Here is a 21,000-nt window from a genome sequence, read left to right on the forward strand (position 1 = left end):
AAACCTTGTAATGTGAACATCGATTGATTCCGATTAATCAATGTTCTCTTTTTAAATAGATTAGTGCCAGCCCCACTGGTGTTACCCCCATAGCTCACAGTACAGTAGGGTTCTCCACTTTAGGGACCACTATATTCCCTACAGATATATCGCACCCTCTATCCCTTCACCTTTTAATCCTTCTATTGTATACTATAGGCTCCATAGTAGCGCTTCCTGTATCATATTTTTAGTATTTGGCCCTTATATTCCTAACACATCGGCCATATATTCATATTTAGTCTGCCACACCCCACCTTTAAAGGTGGCACCTTCTACTCATCATTATTACTCTCACTGCTTCTATATCCATAAGGGTTGTGTCCGGCCCATCTATACACACTCATCCTTTTATTTTACCACCCTAGGAAGGGAACATGTGGCCCTTAGGCACCACTACATTTAGCATTTACTTCCTACCCCTTGAAGTAAGGGGGTTACACCTAGACACTTATTAACACTACACTTAGAGTATTACCTTTCACCCTTTAAAGTTTTGGGGTCATACTTAGACATAAATAATTTTAACTCTTCCTATCCCAAACTACTTAATACCTATCAGTTTATCTATTTCACACATTTAGAGTAGGCCACCCTAACACTATACACCATCGGGGGTCTCCCCTGTGAATATTTCACCTTACACCATACCTATTATGTTACCCCATTAATTTAACTTTAAACCCGAGCACGTAGCTCCTCTAAAATACAGGGTCACACGCTGACACTCAGAGCGTACCACTTTAAATACATAGGAGCCGTCACCCTTTTTTAACATATAACCTATAATGTTGTCACTCTACCTTGTTTTATCAGCCACAAGCTGACACTTATAGTGCTACGCCTAGGTACCTGCTACCTAGGTAAACTTGGAACATGGGCAGCGCTATCAGTTCCATCTACGTTACCTAGGCAACCTTATACTGAATACAGCGCCACGCCTGTACTTTTGATGTACGTCTCCTCCCCTTTCACTAGCACCTATTAGTTCGCTTTATTTTCCCCCGGTACCAGCCCACAATCCAGGGCGGATACATTCATTTGGAACGCATAGCGTCACCGGAATCTCACATACATGGAGTCCACCCTCCTAAACCGAGGGCTGAGACGCTATGTAGGGCGGATACTCTAATCTGGAACACACGGCGTTCCCGGAAGTCCCCACACACGGCGTCCACCCTCCCTAATTGAGGGCTGAGATGCACTAGGAACGCATTACTTTCCCTTGAGCTAGTGCATTGAAGCGTCCACCCTCCCAGACTGAGGGTTGAGACGCAGATGGAACGCACAGCGTTCCCGGAAGTATACACTCCTTGACATTTTTCCTTCTTATAGATACACGCTGCAGACTATTTACTATCCACTTTCCTATATGACTTCACCACTCAGCGCCTTTCTCCCCATTAGTGCATTTCATCCCCTGCTATCCTTTTATATTAAGAAAAGCCTCTTTATGCCTCTAGCCGGTAAACAGGAAGTGAGGTCACTCACTGACGGGTATATATAGCACCTCTCAATAGAGGGTCATTATCTCTCTCCCTGCTGATCGAGACTGTGGATAGCTGATTCGGGTAGGTTGCACTCTATTGGTCCTGTATAGCAGGAACCTATGTATGTTAAGGTACCACCTACCATGTACACAATATATGTAATTATACACTGTGTTTCACTATAAGAGCTTTATTTTTATTTTTATCATGCACTCTGTATTCCCTAAGGGGGCTCTGCTATGATCCTGGGCACCCTTAGTGGTTACACACATTCAGTGTGTTTTAACGCTTCTCTAGTGGGCCATATCAATGATTCTATGTATCAGTAAAACAAATGCGTCTGTCAATGAATTCTATGTATCATCAATCCATAGATGGTTGTGTAACCTTCATGGATGTAATCAGTTTATACGGAGACCCATTTGACCACTATACACTTAGGTGTTGTTTATGGTGGTTTTCTTTTTATTATTTTTTAGGATGGCTGACATCCACGTTGGGACTGATACATCTCAGTTACCTAATTGCCTTAACCCCCATTCCATCATAGATTATTATATTCTAATTCTCATCCGTCGTGCTATAGCACTTTTCTGTGTATCGGCTAATTGTCTAACAGACATATGTGTTGACATTTAGAATCAACTATATATCTGAAATTGTCATCAGTCGGAGAGGTGTGCCATTTCGCCTTTTATTCTGGTATGTACCATCCTTTGTTGTACTCTCTCCACAATTATATGCATGTTTCTTCTAGAAATGTATTGTTTGTGAACCCATTGTTATGATACTATTGTGTCCGAATTGGACTTACTGGCTCTCGACAAGTTTTTATGTTTTCATTTATCATTACCCCTATGAGAACCATTCCAGTATTCTATTTACTTTAGCTCATTGTTATCCATTTTTGTATTTATCCTGTAAATTTGATTGCCTTTTGTCTGTAATATTACAAAAACGGACCCTTCGACATGTGATTGGTCCTATATAGATCCGTTTATTCATCAACATGATATTAACTTACAGATATCACTGCTCACTTCAGTAGAAGCACTACAGGGTCATCTGACCCACAACGGTGACCACACCTTCTTTTTAAAAACCTATAAAGAGTGTACTTCAATCTATTCACACTATACCAAGGTATAAAGATTCCATAGGTATGTGTATTACACGTTATCTACTTTTTTCCACACTAAGGTTGACCCGGGAAATTCTGGTCTGCATTTCTACTGCTAGTTCCTCATAAGGAACCGCCCACCTTCTCTTTCCTCCTCTTGTTCTTCGCATTTACTCTTCCTACCAGCCTCCCATTCCCTGAATTATTCTTTATACCCACTTAAGACTGTTCTTCACAGCATTGTCTCATCACCTTTTTTAGATCTTGGTGTATTACCCCTGAGGAAGTCCCTAGTGGACGAAACGCGTAGGGTTATTTCGCATGATCAATCTACACCTTTGTTCGGAATCACTATGAATTACTACGATCCACCAACAATCTCTGTAAACCACTCATGACAAATGTATTTTAAACCATTTTATTGTATGAAATAAATTTTGTATTTTTACAATTGTGGATTGGTGATATCACCTTCTGAGCGCACCTCTACACCTTCTTCTCTCTATCTTGTACATCAGACTCCCATTAGCGGCGGAGCCTTTAGAGGAGTGCTGCTCACCTATAGACGCAGGACAGGGACACAACCCCCCCCTTTTTTCTCAACCTTATATGTGTACCTGTTTTGTGTTTGTGGAGAGTGTGTGGTTAATGTTAGGCTGGGTTCACACTATGGGTTCACACTATTTGACTAAATGATATGATGTGCATGAATATTATTAGCATTCATATTGTTTAGTGCATACCCACTATATCATTCATGATGTGCGGTCCCATTGGGCGTTAACAATCCCCTCCTTCGTCTACACATGTGTTCAAATGTGACTATATTGTCAGGACCTGCATGTTTGGCAGGGATCCAGGTGACATCATTGTTAGCAATATCGCTCCGTGTTTTATTGCTCAATTATCGGGCAGCACTGCTGATATCGTTACTGATATCGGCAGTGCTGCAGTCGTATAGTGTGTAAGCACATTGTAAGCACATTTCAGAATACTTATAGGTTTAGTGTTCCTATGGAAGGGGAGAGGATTAGATATAGGGTGGAGATGATGCAGAGGCACAGATGGGGTGCGGTTTAGTCGGAAGAGGAGAAAGACTATTCTAGCCAGCCTAGAGAGACCAAAACAGGGAGAAATATCATATTTATGATGAAAATGTGGCCCTAGTAAAAGCAGTAGTTAAGCAGTATGATGTGTTCTATGAGAGGCTGGCAGCAAGAGCTGCAGAGCTTAAAAAAACAAACAAACATAATAAAGCATCTTGTCTAGATATATTTATGCATGTGTGTATGTATGTACATGGAAGGTCTAAGGGGGGGCACCCAGGCAGATGCCCCCCCCCCCCCCCTGGCGTTTATGATATTTTTTTTTCTACTTTTAATTCCATGAAGGAAGCTGTCCGGGCTCTGCCAGGATGAGGCAGATGTTAGTGTCGGGCTGCAGCAGAAGGCAGGTAGACTGTTCCTGTTCCCTGTCATACCAGTTTCCGCGGCCAAGCAAGCGCTTTGCTACATGTCTAGCGGGCTGCAGCAGGAGGCAGGTAGGGAGACTGCTCCTTGCTACCTGCCAGAGGCACCCGAATGGGGGGTTCAATGGAGCAACTCACCTCCCAATAAGGATGGGGCATGCTGCTCTCGGCCACTGCTTGGCTTTAGCTTACTAGGATTTAGCAACTACCCCACTGCTTGAACATGAACCAGCACTAGGGCGCAAGACTGAAGGAGGCGGCAGCACTGTGCATTTACTGATGAGCATTTAACCCTCCCCAACAAGCATGTAAACTCCCTGTAGGCAACAAGTATGTAATTCCCCCTGGCAACAAGTGCATAATCTCCATGGCAAAGAGCATTTAACCCCCAGGCAACAAGCATGTACAACGAGCATGAACCCACTGGCAAGAAGCACAAAACCCCTGTCATTAAGCAAGAAACCCCTGGTAAGATGCATGTAACCCCTGACAATGAGAATGTAGGTAGGTGGCACTTACTATGTGTAGCATAATATGTAATAAGCATTATGGTGGGTGGTATAATATGTAATAGACATTATGGCCTTTGGTATAATATACACGTTACAATAATTGCATGCATTTTGGACTTGGGATTGCAAGCAAAGCGATCAGAAGCTAGTTAAAAAAGCATGTGCAGCACATACTTTTTAAACTGTGCAATGGGATGTGTGTGGGAGCGTGCATCGCACCTGCAAAATGCACCGCATATGGACACCTTTATTCCTTTTGTTTGTGTTGGTGTTTGTTTAGCTGAAGTGCTTTTGCCTTTTCCATTTTGTATTTCTATGCAGATCTATTTAATTATACATAATAAGTAGGTTTAATGCTGAACATTAATTTCTTCTTATTTTCAATTTAGCCTCTCTAAGTGTACTTTGTGTGTTTTAATATGTTTAGTGTAAGCAGTAATACATTTTTTTTTAGTTTTATTGAAACATAAATGAAAGCCTAATAACTCTGGATGTTAAAAAGCATGTATCAGGGTTTCTAATAAATAGCAATGATTCCCAGTATTAATATTATAAACAGGTTTTTGTATTTCTTCAAATATTAATGCAAAAAATTTTAAACCAATAATTTTTTTTTATCAAAAACTGTTTTGTTTTTTTCATTTCCAACCATGACTATAATTAATAACCGTTCTTTATTTTGTAGGTCCATCAAGTGCTGTTGTTGCACATCCACCATTGCTGCATATGCTAAGCAAAACTACAACAAGCCCTCTGGTCACTGACCCTTTAAGGCAGGGGTGGGCAATAATTTCAGCTGGGGGGCCGCTTAACTCTTAACACACCAGTAAATGTTCGAGGGCCGCGCTTAGGAAAAGTGGGAGCGGTCATGCAAATACAGGGTGTCCTTGAGTGTAGTGTACCACACCATATACCCCTTATACACATTATGCAACACAATAGTAGACCCCTTTATACTTGCCCCATACACATTAAGCCACACAAAATGTGCCAAAATTCACACGGAGGGAGTCAAAATTCACAATATGACACATGGAATAAGCCAAAATGCATGTTATGCAACTGGGATTAAGCCATAATTCACATTATGCCTCCCAGATTGAGCCCACTTTGATTTACTTTACCATTATTTTTCTGTGTGGTGTGGTGTTCCTTGAGAGAGGGGGAAGCCAGGAGAGAGCTGCTTAGCCATTCTGTCGCCTCAAAGATGTGCCCGCCAAAACCTGACTGCACCCGCCCTGCAGATCATTACTGTGGTGTGGGAGGGGGCGCGGTGACACTTTGTTACTACTGCTGCTGCCGCCGCCGCCGCCGTCAATGCCCAACTGTGCCTGCCACACACAGCATTTCTGGGAGCGTGGGAGGGGAAGCGGTGTTACTTTCTTACTGCTGCCGCCGCCGTTAATGCCCATCTGTGCCGGCCACGCACAGCATTTCTGGGTGCGTGGGAGGGGACACGGTGACTCAGGCACAGACGGGCATTAACGGCGACGGTGGCAGCAGTAACAAAGTAATCATAATGCAAACCTTATGTCATACAATCAAAGACAAGGAAGAAAAAAGAAAGAGACTTCAGGGTTCCACTAAATGTAATATTTACAATAAAAATTAACTTTTATTATATCCCTTAGGAAAATATTAGAAATGTGATACCCACCCACAGAGTGTGTGGGAGGTGTCACAATCAAACAATTAAAATATAGAAGAATGACATATAGGTGTAAAAAGAATAGAAAAGGTGTTTAGAAACGGTTAAACCACCGTGGAGCCATGATAGAACAGACTGTGAGCATTTAATTAGCTATACTTTATATTGCTACTGTGGCGTGTAATGACAATAATAGGTGTGATTCACACCGAGTGACCGTGGTTGGCATACAAATGCAGTAATGTCTGCTAAAGGTGTGATGAGTGATCTTGTAGTAATTTCTACAGTCTGCAGAAAAATGTATACAATCTGCAACAGTGTATACAGTCTGCAATAGTCATGGATGTCCTTTAGGAAAAGTGTCAAATCACTGTACACAGCCTGGGTTGGTCTGCGTGGTCTGTGTGTGGCTGTACGGGATATATTCAAAAGAATCTTTATTTTGATGCTACTAAGCTGATCTGTGTCCGCTGGACCGCTAGTTCACAGATCCGCCGTGAAGGGTCCCTATTATCTGCCACACATAATACAGTATTTTAAAGGACCAGTGAACATGTCATTAATACACAAATAGTTGCTATTAGGTTTGCCACTATTCCCTGCTAATACTTAGGTATAGCTATTGGTGGCAGTGCTCATACGAGTTATATTCTCGGACTGACGTGTTCAATGCCGCATGTGTATATAGCAGATCATCCTATCCGATATATCAGGCTGGTATGAATTAACACATTGGAACATCCATGGTATTAATGGTATCCCCTCATCACCCTCGTATAGATTCAGCAGTACACAATAAATAGACAATTTATTGTATTTAAGCTATTCTCTGCTGGCAACACGGTCCTCTCTACTACTTCAGCGTCTAACGGCACATGTCAAACACAGTCTGCATCAGCGGCTAATCAAACTGATGCGCATTTCGCCGGATATATGGCTTCATCAGAGCAGTCAGTACTGCATTTGTATGCCAACCACAGTCACTCGGTGTGAATCACACCTATTAATGTCATTACACGCCACAGTAGCAATATATAGCTAATTAAATGCTCACAGTCTGTTCTATCACGGCTCCACGGTGGTTTAACCGTTTTTAAACACCTTTTCTATTCTTTGTACACCTAACTGTCATTCTTCTATATTTTAAATGTTTGATTGTGACACCTCCCACACATTCTGTGGGTGGGTATCACATTTCTAATATTTTCCTATGGGATATAATAAAAGTACATTTTTAAATATTACATTTAGTGGAACCCTGAATAACCGTTAGAGTGTGCACCCACGAAGTCTCTTTCTTTTTTCTTCCTTGTCTTTGATTGTTGTACATGTAACTGGAGACGGGTAGCACCATCCTCAATATTCTAAGAGGAATACAGATTTATTGTTAACAACACTTGAACAGTTATAAGTGGGATCTGTGCGGATCTACATAAAACTTCTATTTGCATTCCGAAACCTTATGTCATGTCTGTCCTGCTGCTCGAGGTCACCTCTGCCAATGACAAGCAGCTATAGTCGGCCCGCTTGTCATAGTAATATATGTCAGTGCGGCGGGCCAGACCTAAGCGTCTGTTGCCCACCTCTGCTTCTAGTACATCTAATCTACATTGGGTCTAATTCAGATCACGAAGGATCTGCGTCCTGATGTCTAAAGTATTTTAGGCATGCACAGGACCTGTTATACGTGTGTGAGAATACGGTATGTTCTGTGACAGAGGATGCTGTTCTGCATCATTCGGTCAGTGATTGACAGACTGATGCCGTTACGGGGCAGGAAGAGGGTGGTTATGGCCTTTGTTTGTAAAAACAGAGGAAATGTACCACTATTTAAGTATAAGGAAGAGGTCACGATCTCAGACGTAAATTTCCGGAGAATCTACGATGGACAACTTGCAGCAAGCTGTATGATCATGCGACAGTGACCAATACTGCTTCTTTTAATGCAGATTGGATCACTACTGCAATAATACCTCCTGTTGCATTTACATAGAGTTATCGCTGCTGCCTCCAAAGAGGTGAGGAGCAACTTTAGCCTTTTATTATACATGATGATGTTAGGGATCTGGGAGTATTCCCGTCAAATTCTGACTCCGTTGCCTCTAACTGGAGTTGACGGACGTGTGCAGGGCTAGTCTTCACCTGTACCCGTCCCGGCTGTAAGGGCGAATTAGGTCCGCACAGACTCCGTTACAGGCAGGTATTATGTATTGACAACACGTCCTTCAAGGCCAGAAGAGAGCAAGGGGACAAGCTAACTAAAAGCCCACAAGAGACAGGGAAATCCCAGAAAAACCAGGGGAGTGCAATACTCAGCAGATGGAAATCGAGGTACAACACACACTGGTGATCTGAATAGAGTAATACACAGTGGGACGCAACAATATATAGCATAATACACACTGGTAATAAGAGTGGAGTGATACAGAGTGGGGCGCAACAATGCACAGTGGTGATAAACAATAGAATATAAACAGTACAGAGGGTTTGAAGGGTAACCTCTGACTTAGCTGCTAACAGGCTGGAGTCTGCTACAACCACCCAAAGGTGACAGGATCAGGCAAGGCTGGACAGGCACAGGAACCCAGGAACCAGGAACACTATCCGACAGGGCAAACTGACAGAAGCTATAACGGCGTCTGTTCCCAGCAGACGCCGGCTATTTATTCAAAACTGGTGCCCGCCGGCTGTGACGTCAGCCACTGACGCCAAGAGCCGCCGGGTGGAAGTTCGGGGACGTTGCCGAGCAACGCCCCAATGCCGGACTGAAAGGGAGACTTGGGACGTTGCCCGGCAATGTCCCCAGCGCTCTGCTGCCGTTTAACAGATGACATACTGTATGCACATGGTATAATAAGGCAGTCATTTACTATATATGTGTGTATATTTTGTGGGTGAAATTTAGCCCCATTTTGCAACTATGTTTACTTCAATCCCTATATCTCCAACAAGACCCCATGCAGCCTACTGTATATAAAGTTCTCTGCTCAGAAACATCCCACTTAATTAACTTTTGCAGTTATCTCCACTGATATAATTAACTGATGTTAGATAAAACATCAATTAAGCAATTCAGCACAGGAAACTGCAACAGTAAATTAAGTTGGAACTTTGGAAGCAGATCATTTTGAAGTAGATACCATTTACAGTATATTATCCTTGTCTTCATGCTATTAGAATTATTTATGATTTTAAACAAATTCATAACTATATTTATAGTGTTGTTATGATTACTCATGAGTGTATTCCAAAAATGTCCTCATGCTGGAGCTACAAGACCATATAAGAATTATATGAGATGCAGAATGGCACGATATAGCTGAAGCATTACATTGTACTATCACTAATACCCCTTTCACACAGAAAATGAAATACCCGTGTGAAGCAGTTTCACTCAGGAATTTCATTAAATACACGGGTCCTTTTTCTGTGTGAAAGGGCACACCTGTGTCGTAAATCCTGTGTCTCCGACCTTGGAATTGACCAGGGTTGAGGACAAGGTATTTATGCCCAGTGTTGACCCACTCCCACAGAAGAAATACCCGTGTTATTCAGCAAATTACCGGGTAGAAATATTCAACCCGGTAATTTGTTCTTCTGTGTGAAGGTGGGCCAGGCTGCTCCCGGCAAAATAATTTTGACGGGATTTTCAGACTTTTCTGTCTGAAAGAGGTATTAGGGGATGCAGTAAGATTTTCAAAGTGCACGTTGGCAATCTCTATAGGAACTCTGAAATGCGAAGTGCTGTTATCACGACACACTTGTAATGATGGTATACACATTTTAGAGTGAATAACAGTACACACTTAAACATTGAGCTTTACCAGCATGTTTAAACTTATACAGTAAAATTGCCCCCTTTTCAATACTGTTGACAGGCATGACAAGTATTTTGCAATACCTGCAACAGCATTATAGTGTGGAGAGGGTCAGGCAATGGGTGATCAAGAATAGACAGAGGGTGACAGGCAGAGGCAGTGGGTGATGGGGATACTTCTGTTGTTTATAAAGGTTTGTATAAATATATACTTACATAGTAAAAAAAAAAATATATATACTTATAATGATATACTTATAAACAAGAGGAAAGAAAAGGAAATCAGTTTAAAGTGGGGCGCACTCCTCACCCAAAGTGTCTCTTCTGGACTTTTTTATAAAAACGTACTGTTAGGTGTATATTTTATTAGTGTATATTAACACGTTGGCCTATCCGGCTTATATTATGGGTTTTCAACTGTATTAGTTGTATGAAACCTTTATATAATATATTCCCTTTACAAGCGATAACACATAGCGAAATTATTAAAAACAAATAAAGATATAGAAAAAACAAAGAAATAGAGATTTAAAAAGTGTCTCTGTGACCTATTTGCAGCTGTATAGGATTTGCTTATTGGAACTGTATAAGAACTGTGTTCACTGCGATTGTAATAAAGAAAGTTTTTCTTCGTCTGCTGTGTTGTGTGTCTTTATTTTAATTGTTATTATTATGTATCCACTCCTCCTTTGACCTTTAATGTCATAAACGTGTTGTCAAATTGGTAGGTTGGTATACTTTATGTGTGAGTATGATTTTTACTCACACACAATTTCTGGTGGAATTATTCTGTCTCAAAGTGTATATCAAATTCTCTCTCTAATGTATCAAAGATCACTTCTTCTGGATGCTCAAACATTTACTTGCTGTCCTGAAGTGTGATGATGGGTCTCAAAACATCGTGTAACAAGGGGTGCCTGCCGTTCAGCCTAGTACTCCCTTGTATGGGATGTCTGAGGGTCAATGAACAGGGATTTTTACATATGTACGCACAAATGTGTTGGGGTCAACGTTACTAATACATGCAGATAGAGACACCAGTCTGGTTAAGCGACGCTGATGTGCTCATAAAGGGTGTTACCTACAGTTTACCACTGTCCCTAGGTATGCACTATGGAGTTAATTTATTGAGTGATGTTCTCAAACAGAAACATAGTGTGAAACCTTCGCGTACAGACTGGATGACCACACGATTTAAATCGTGATATTGTTGTAACTTCCCCTTTACATATGCACATTTATTGGTCCAATTTATTTAGTTCAATATTTTGGTAATCAGGCGTGCACATGCAGGTAAAATTTATATCCATATGCACAGAAAATATAGTTTACAACCAAGTTATATTCTCATTCACGTTTTGCATTAGATATTTTGATTGTTTTACACAAAGTGTGGTATTCCTGCACACACTCCGGGAAATCACAGGATTGGACCGCAATTTATTTTGCGCAAATCCGAATGGTATTGGTATCCACTCGGTGATTTAATACTTTTCAATATGGACACAGATTAGTCAAAACCCCTTTGCTAGGTCTGAATTTTATTGCATTGCTCGCGTACACATGTGTACGCGAGCAATGTAATAAAATTCAGACCTAGCAAATATGTGCCTTATAGAGCAAAAGGGGTTTTGACTAATCTGTGTCCATATTGAAAAGTAATAAATCACTGAGTGGATACCAATACCATTCGGATTTGCGCAAAATAAATTGCGGTCCAATCCTGTGATTTCCCGGTGTGTGTGCAGGAATACCACACTTTGTGTAAAACAATCAAAATATCTAATGCAAAACGTGAATGAGAATATAACTTGGTTGTAAACTATATTTTCTGTGCATATGGATATAAATTTTACCTGCATGTGCACGCCTGATTACCAAAATATTGAACTAAATAAATTGGACCAATAAATGTGCATATGTAAAGGGGAAGTTACAACAATATCACGATTTAAATCGTGTGGTCATCCAGTCTGTACGCGAAGGTTTCACGGTACTCTTTACCTAGTACGGCGCCCATCGCGGGCATCGCGGGTACATTTATGTCTGGCCGCGACGCGACCGACGCGATGCCCGCGATTTCCCATTGAAACCCATGTTAAACATGGAAATCGCGTCGGTCGCGTCGCGGCCGGCCATAAATGTACCCACGATGCCCGCGACGCGATGCTCCCGATTTGCCATAGGAATCAATGTTAAAAGGCCCGATGGACACGATTTTACTGTTAAATGCCTCAATGGACCCGATTTTACCATAGGAAACAATGTTAAATGGGCCTTAGAGGCCAAATAGTTACCCTGAACTCTGAAATGGCCCCCCCAATTGTTTACGCCACCCCACGATCAACGTCAACCCGAAGCGTGGCGAGCGCAGCGAGCCCGCGAGGGGCGGCGGTACGCGTCCTCCGACCTGTTCATACCCCCACTATCCACGTCGGCGTGGAGTTGAGAATAGAATAGTGTGGCGAGCGCAGCGAGCCACCGAGCCCGAAGCGTGGCGAGCCCCGCGAGGGGACGCGGATACCTTCACAGCTATACGCGTCCCCTCGCGGGCTTCACAGGTGTCCATGGCGACGCGGACACCTGTGAAGCCCGCGAAGGGACGCGTTTACCTGTGAAGGTATCCGCGTCCCCTTGCGGGGCTCGCTGCGCTCGCCACGCTTCGGGCTCGGTGGCTCGCTGTGCTCGCCACACTATTCTATTCTCAACTCCACGCCGACGTGGATAGTGGGGGTATGAAAAGGTCGGAGGACGCGTACCGCCGCCCCTCGCGGGCTCGCTGCGCTCGCCACGCTTCGGGTTGACGTTGATCGTGGGGTGGCGTAAACAATTGGGGGGGGCCATTTCAGAGTTCAGGGTAACTATTTGGCCTCTAAGGCCCATTTAACATTGTTTCCTATGGTAAAATCGGGTCCATTGAGAGATTTAACATGAAAATCGTGTCCATCGGGTCTTTTAACATTGATTCCTATGGCAAATCGTGGGCACATTTATGGCCGGCCGCGACGCGACCGACGCGATGTCCATGTTTAACATGGTTTTCAATGGGGAAATCGTGTACATCGTGTCGGTCGCGTCGCGTCCGGGCATCTTTAGCCCGCATACGACGCGACCGACGCGATTTTTTACCTCACGATGCCCACGATCAAGATCGTGGGCGCCGTGCTAGGTAAAGAGTACCGGTTTCACACTATGTTTCTGTTTGAGAACATCACTCAATAAATTAACTCCATAGTGCATACCTAGGTACAGTGGTAAACTGTAGGGAACACCCTTTATGAGCACATCAGCGTCGCTTAACCAGACTGGTGTCTCTATCTGCATGTATTAGTAACGTTGACCCCAACACATTTGTGCGTACATATGTAAAAATCCCTGTTCATTGACCCTCAGACATCCCATACAAGGGAGTACTAGGCTGAACGGCAGGCACCCCTTGTTACACAATGTTTTGAGACCCATCATCACACTTCAGGACAGCAAGTAAATGTTTGAGCATCCAGAAGAAGTGATCTTTGATACATTAGAGAGAGAATTTGATATACACTTTGAGACAGAATAATTCCACCAGAAATTGTGTGGGAGTAAAAATCATACTCACACATAAAGTATACCAACCTACCAATTTGACAACAATTTTATGACATTAAAGGTCAAAGGAGGAGTGGATACATAATAATATCAATTAAAAATAAAGACACACAACACAGCAGACGAAGAAAAACTTTCTTTATTACAATCGCAGTGAACACTAATCTTATACAGTTGCAATAAGCAAATCCTATACAGCTGCAAATAGGTCACAGAGACACTTTTTAAATCTCTATTTCTTTGTTTTTTCTATATCTTTATTTGTTTTTAATAATTTCGCTATGTGTTATCGCTTGTAAAGGGAATATATTATATAAAGGTTTCATACAACTAATACAGTTGAAAACCCATAATATAAGTGATGGCCGGATAGGCCAACGTGTTAATATACACTAATAAAATATACACCTAACAGTACGTTTTTATAAAAAAGTCCAGAAGAGACACTTTGGGTGAGGAGTGCGCCCCACTTTAAACTGATTTCCTTTTCTTTCCTCTTGTTTATATTGCCTAAATGATAAATCAGAGGGCTGCACCCTAGCAGGCCAGGAACTATATTTGATAAAAATTCCTGGCAGGCGAGCATTCTTACCACCCAAAAATAAGATTACATAAAATATTTACATTGAATTTATGGTGCGGGTCCTCCAAGCCCCTTCTAATGATATACTTATGCATAGACCTGAATCCAATTAGCCCCAATGCTTTTTTTGCCCCCCAAAAATATGATGAAGATGAAATTGGAAATATGATGAACAATTTGTTGGATGTACACAATCTGTATAAAGAAAAGAAACTTTGATACACAGACCTTCTATTCACAGAGTAAAAACCCTTTCTATACAAAATAAATATTAAAAAGGCTTACAAGTTGAACAATGACAGATTCAAATATTCTCTCAAACAAAACGTTAATAATCGGTAATGGGGATAAGCAGATTTCTATAATGTGGCTGGGAAGCATGGTATTCCATCAGGGCACGATAAACAGTATTCAGATACATCTTTATGGACTCCTGGCAAGAAAACAGCAGTTCAATTCTCTCAGTAGTTTTTACTACCCATAAATGTTCTGCAGTTATGTGAACTTGAGCCAGGACTTCTCCTCTAAGCCTCAGGAACTATTGTTCCTCAATATTGTCTCTGTCATAAAATTGGACTTTTCATACCTTACTTGTCCTGCAGGTAAGTTTTTCTAGTTAAACTTGTATTGTGGAGCTTATGCACGGGTGACACCATGTTGGATCTCCTGAGTTGACTGTATCTCCTCCAGTCAAAATGCTTCCTTACATCAGCTGACTCTGGCAGCCAAGTTGTGAACAGTACCTAATGAACTCTTCCTGTTTATTAGCACACACCAGATCAATAATTCACATTTCTAAATTTCTGGCTCCTGGTCTATAGCTAGTATGGAGATTTCTCCTGTGATTCCTTTGTTCTATTCTACTCAGCTCTTTTGTAAGCTATTAAAGAATTCAACCAATTTGTTCATATGCCTGCACATTACTTCTTCTATGAGTATCTCTGCCTAATTGTGCTCTCTGTGAAGCTTCAGCTGAATCGACAGCAGCATGTGCCTGTCTCCTGTTCTCAAGTTCTGCAACTTATTCCATCTGCAGTGTGCTCACATTATAATGGGTGGGGTGAAAATAACATCCTCCGCCACATATCGCCGGTATTCGCATTGTCAATAATCGCATATGCTCTAACATATGCGATTATTACTGCAAAGGACAGCTCTTGTATTAAGAGCTGTCCTTTGCGTTGTGGCCAGCGATATGCAGCAGGTCCCCCGTCCCTCCCTGGACACTTACCCGGCTGCTGCTGCTCGGCCAGGGCTCCGCTTCCTCCTCCCTGCACCCGGAAGAGGTGCAGGGAGGAGGTCACTGATCCGGGCAGCACAGCAGGAGGCTGCCCAGAGAGAGGTGAGGGGGGGGGGGAGTGCAGATTGGTGGGGGTCACACAGGGCGGCAGGGGACTCTAAGGGAAGCCCATAGGCTTCTATGGGGTTACGTCATCTACAACTGGTGTTACCACCCGCAGTGAAGCCCTGTCAGTGGGGCTTTGCTGCATATAAAATTGCGGTAAAAACACTGATTTTTTGGGGGGGGTGAATCTCGCCCATTGTGTTCATTTCCAGAATTTCCTACTACAACGTATGCACTGCACAGTGTTCACAGACTCAGGCCAAAATGTACTAAGATGGGAGTTCTATTTCACATGGGATGAAGCTATGGGCAACCAATCAGAATCTACTTATTATAAAACACCATTTAACCAGTTCCAATCTGGTTAAAACAGCTTCCAGGTCGATCTGCTCTACAAAACTACTGTTTCCAGTTTTCTCTCAAGAGGTCCCAGCCCAGTCAGAAGCATTACCAGTTCCAGCCTAGTCTGCTGTTTCACAAGTCCCAATCAATTCTCCATGTTCACTGATCCCACTGTTACCAGTTTCAGTCCAGCCTTTTACCTTTCTCTAGCTAGTATCTTTCAGCCCTGCATTTTCACCCCATAGTCTTCTCCAGCAAATAACATAATTTGTGTACTTTACAATAATCCATATTATCTTTCATCAATACAGAAAGGTGGCTTGACTAATCCTGGCAGAGGGGGAGATTCTCTAAGAATCTCCGCCCCCCTTCGCCGCCCATCGCATTTATAATTATCGCATATGTTGTAACATATGCGATAATTATAGCAAAGGACAGCTCTTGTGTTAAGAGCTGTCCTTTCCGGTGAGAGTTGCCGGGTCCCAGCAGGTCCTGGCGGCTCCCCCCTCCCTCACACACCCGGCGCTGCTGCTGCTGCGCCGGGCTCTCCTCCTCCCTGCACCCGGAAGAGGATCAGTGCAGGGAGAAGGTCACAGGTCCGGGCAGCACTGCGCTGTGCTGCCCGGACACAGGTGAGGGGGCGTTGCGGGGCGGCGGGGGTCCATGCGGGGCGTCGGCGGAGGGTTGCGGTAGAAGTCCATTGGCTTCTATGGGGCATGGCCAGATTTTTCTGGCCATGCCCCTCGCCGCGGTAACCAGACGAGGGATGCTTACAGCATCCCAAAATGCGGTAAAAACCCTGATAACAGGGTTTTTACTGCATTTTTAGCTTAGAGAATCTCCCCCATAGTCTGGTAAATCCTGCGATTCTCTTTTCTTGGTCACTTGGTACAAAACATCTTGACTAACTTCCAACCTACTATAAGGCTCTACCAGGTTTGCATCAACCACTTTTACATTTCTTTACCAGAGTTGGGTCTTTTAACTGTCCTGAGGGGAAAAAAAATAAAACAATAAAAAAAATAAACTTTTTTTTTTTTACTTTAAGATCAAACATTCAGTGAACTGATCATTTACTACTGTACCTCAGCAGGTGGTACATCATTCTGCGAATCACTGCTGCTGTTGTCATTCTGTGACTTTAGGGTTCCTGTGGCACGCCCACAGGTGCATGTTCAGGAAGAGACCATAGATGTCCATCCATAATGACTCTTTGTGGCCTTGTTAGAGTCTGTGGCTGTAGACCTTTCTTGGTGATATGGATTACTTCATGCATTTGAGAGTGGGGTGGTTTATCTGTGTAATGAATGTGTTGTGCTCGAACAGAAATGACACCTAAAATAAGTTAGAACTTCAATTTTAGTTTTTCATAGTACCAAAATCTGTTTGTATTGTGGAGCTGATACATGGGTGTTACACTATGTTGGATCTCATGAGTTGACTGCATCTCCTCCAGTCAATGTGCTTCCTTACATCAGCTGACTCTAGCAGCCAATTTGTGAACTGCATTGCCTAATTAAACTCTTCCTGTTTATTAGCACACTGCTAAGTTCTTTCAAGAGTTGATTAGGCTTTAAGGTCATACATTGTTATCTTTTGCAGAAAATTACTGGCCTATATGGGCCTACATTAGTTGGGACATCCTTGATGACTAAATGCTGTACCCTGGAAAGATTCCTGCTATGCCCTGATGGTGCCTTACTGAGCCACTAACCTTCCTAAAATAATACCACCAAAGATATCAGATTAATTTCCAATAATAGAGAAAAAAATGGATTTTTATGACTGTATTGTTTAGTTGCTAGCATTTTCCACCATGAATGTCACGATTGGCGTAAAGGTGCCATCTCCTTGTGTAAATGCATGCACTTATCATGCAGAAACCAGTCAGATTCATAACAGTCACAACAGTCTTGGTACTAGTAGCCGTAGCATGTTTTATGAGCATAACAAAATGTAAATGTAAATCCCGTCAGGTCTGAGTTTGTGAACACACTCAAAACCCTGGTTCTGCCCCTGTCTGAGAGGGCTCACTGCAGCCCCTCTGCATACTGTATTTTTCATATTTTTTGCAGAGTGTGTGGCCACACCTCCACAAATAGGCCTTGCCCCCAACCACTACAATACCTCTGCCCAGCATGGAACATGGAGTCAAACACACACATACATAAATATATATATATATTATTTTTATATATATATATATATATATATATATATATATATATATATATATATATATATATATATATATATATATATATATATATATATTCCAAAGACAAAAAACCTTACGGTTTCACATGTCCCATTAAGGCTTCTTACACATGATCTGGCATTTCTGAAACCTGTTGTAACTCTTCCACTCAAACGCCAAAAAGCAATGAAATTCCGATCATTAAGGCTGACGCCTTAATGGACGTGTTCCTTGCGCAATACAGATATGGTACGCCATCACAGCCTGTGGGTAAGTGCAGATTCAGCACTCTCACAGAGTGAGATTGCTGTCACTCACAAAATGGTGGAGCTGCTAATTCACAGATTTGTGTGCTCATTGGAATACACACATGCAGTCTATGCAACTGAAGGTCTGAGCAGTTATGTGGCGCACTCATCCTAATAAGTATCTGCAATCTTCTAAAACTGTCTATACCTCTGAGTTACTATAGTGTTCATTATAGCACCCGCCATCTTTGAAAACCCATGCAGTTCCTCTTCCCTGCCTGGGGTGTAGCTGTCTGCTGTAGTGCTTCTAGTGTGATCTGTATATCAGCACTGCAAACCAGACTTGTGCTAGAAACACTAGAGCAGCCAGCAACACCCCAGACAGGGTAGAGGAACTGCATGGGTTTTCAAAGATAGCGGGTGCTAGAATAAACACTATTACTAGAACTATCCCACTGAGGGTCCAACATCTTTCACACTCACTACCTATATCCATTTCATTTAGTATTCACATGCAGTTACCAGAAACATCTTTCACAATTGCAAAAACTATAATACTCCCAACTACTATGCATCTACTCTTTCTTCTCCCGTACGCCTTCATGCTGCTCTGTCTTCCCCGATACCTACTGCTGTGTGGATTCCCTCATCCACAACAATGTGTCTATTCCCATCTGCCCTGCCCTGTCTTTCCACACAGATGCCACTGTTTCCTTCTATCTGTGCCACTGGCTTCCCCTCTATTAGCGATACTCTGTCTCCCCCTCCATTAATGCTGCTCTGCCCGCCTCATCCATGACAGTTTCCTTCCATCTGTACTGCTGTCTCCCCTCTCCATCTACACTGTTCTGTTTTCCCTTTATCCCCTTTGCTCCGAACCCCCTCCCCCATCAGTGCTGTCTTTCCTCCAACTGCTCCTCTGTTTCCCAACCAATCGCATCACTCTGCCTTACCTTCCCCAATTCGTGCCACAGTTTTCCACCCATCTGCTTCGTTAGTCCCCCATCAGTGCTGCTTAGCCTTCCTACCATCTACGCATTTCTATTCCTCCCCATCTGCACCACACTGCCTCCTACCCCAATCAACACCACTTTTTCCCCATCCTCTCGGCTCTGTTTACTGCTCAGACCTTCAGTTGCATAGACTGCATGTGTGTATTCCAATGAGCACACAAATCTGTGAATTAGCAGCTCCACCATTTTGTGAGTGACAGCAATCTCACTCTGTGAGAGTGCTGAATCTGCACTTACCCACAGGCTGTGATGGCGTACCATATCTGTATTGCGCAAGGAACACGTCCATTAAGGCGTCAGCCTTAATGATCGGAATTTCATTGCTTTTTGGCGTTTGAGTGGAAGAGTTACAACAGGTTTCAGAAATGCCAGATCATGTGTAAGAAGCCTTAATGGGACATGTGAAACCGTAAGGTTTTTTGTCTTTGGAATTTCATAGGTTTTTTTCAATTTTTTTTTTTTTTATTTGAAATTTTAAATTTCAGTGAAAGAATACAATTAGATTTTTTAAATGTTTAATGATAACACACCCTTGGCAATGAGCATTACCCCTGGCCACAAGAATAACAAACCCCTGGCATTGAGTATGACACCCGTCCCAGTGCATGAAACCCCTGTCAACAGGCAAGACATCCATCCCAAGAAACCCCTGGCAATGAGCATGACACCCAGAGAGTAGAAGCTTTACTGTAGGGCATTGGAGGAGGACAATGTACACACAGGGTACACATAGGGGGGGCAGAGCTTACGCACGAGGGGCACTGGGGGGGGGGGCACAGCGTACACACGGGGGGCACTGGGGGGGGGACTGCGTACACACGGGGGGAACTGGGGGGACTGCGTACATACGGGGGGCACTGCGTACACATGGGGGACTGCGTACACATGGGGGGCACTGGGGGAGGGACTGCGTACACATGGGGGGGCACTGGGGGAGGGACTGCGTATACATGGGGGGCACTGGCGGAGGGACTGCGTACACATGGGGGTGCACTGGGGGAGGGACTGCGTACACATGGGGGGCACTGGGGGAGGGACTGCGTACACATGGGGGGGCACTGGGGGAGGGACTGCGTACACATGGGGGGCACTGGGGGAGGGACTGCGTACACATGGGGGGCACTGGGGGAGGGACTGCGTACACATGGGGGGGCACTGGGGGAGGGACTGCGTACACATGGGGGGGCACTGGGGGAGGGACTGCCTACACATGGGGGCACTGGGGGAGGGACTGCGTATACACACGGGGGCACGGCATACACACACAGGGGCAACAGCATACACACAAGGGGCACCGGGGACGACGACAGTGTGCACACGGGGGCACGGGGGGGGACAGTGTGCACACGGGGGGGGACAGTATACACACGGGGGGCACAGGCTACAGCGTACACATGTTGGGACAGCATACACAAGGGGGCACAGGGTACAGCGTACACACGGGGTCACTTGGGGGCCGCATACGCACAGGGGCAGCATACACAGGGGCACTGGGGGGGGGGCAGCATACACACGGGGGGCAATGTGGGGGGAGCGAACACACGGGGGAGGCACTGGGGAGACGACAACGTACACACGGGGGGCAGT

This window comes from Crinia signifera, chromosome 2 (assembly GCF_055691185.1).
Source record: "Crinia signifera chromosome 2, ASM5569118v1, whole genome shotgun sequence".
NCBI classification, from domain to species: domain Eukaryota; kingdom Metazoa; phylum Chordata; class Amphibia; order Anura; family Myobatrachidae; genus Crinia; species Crinia signifera.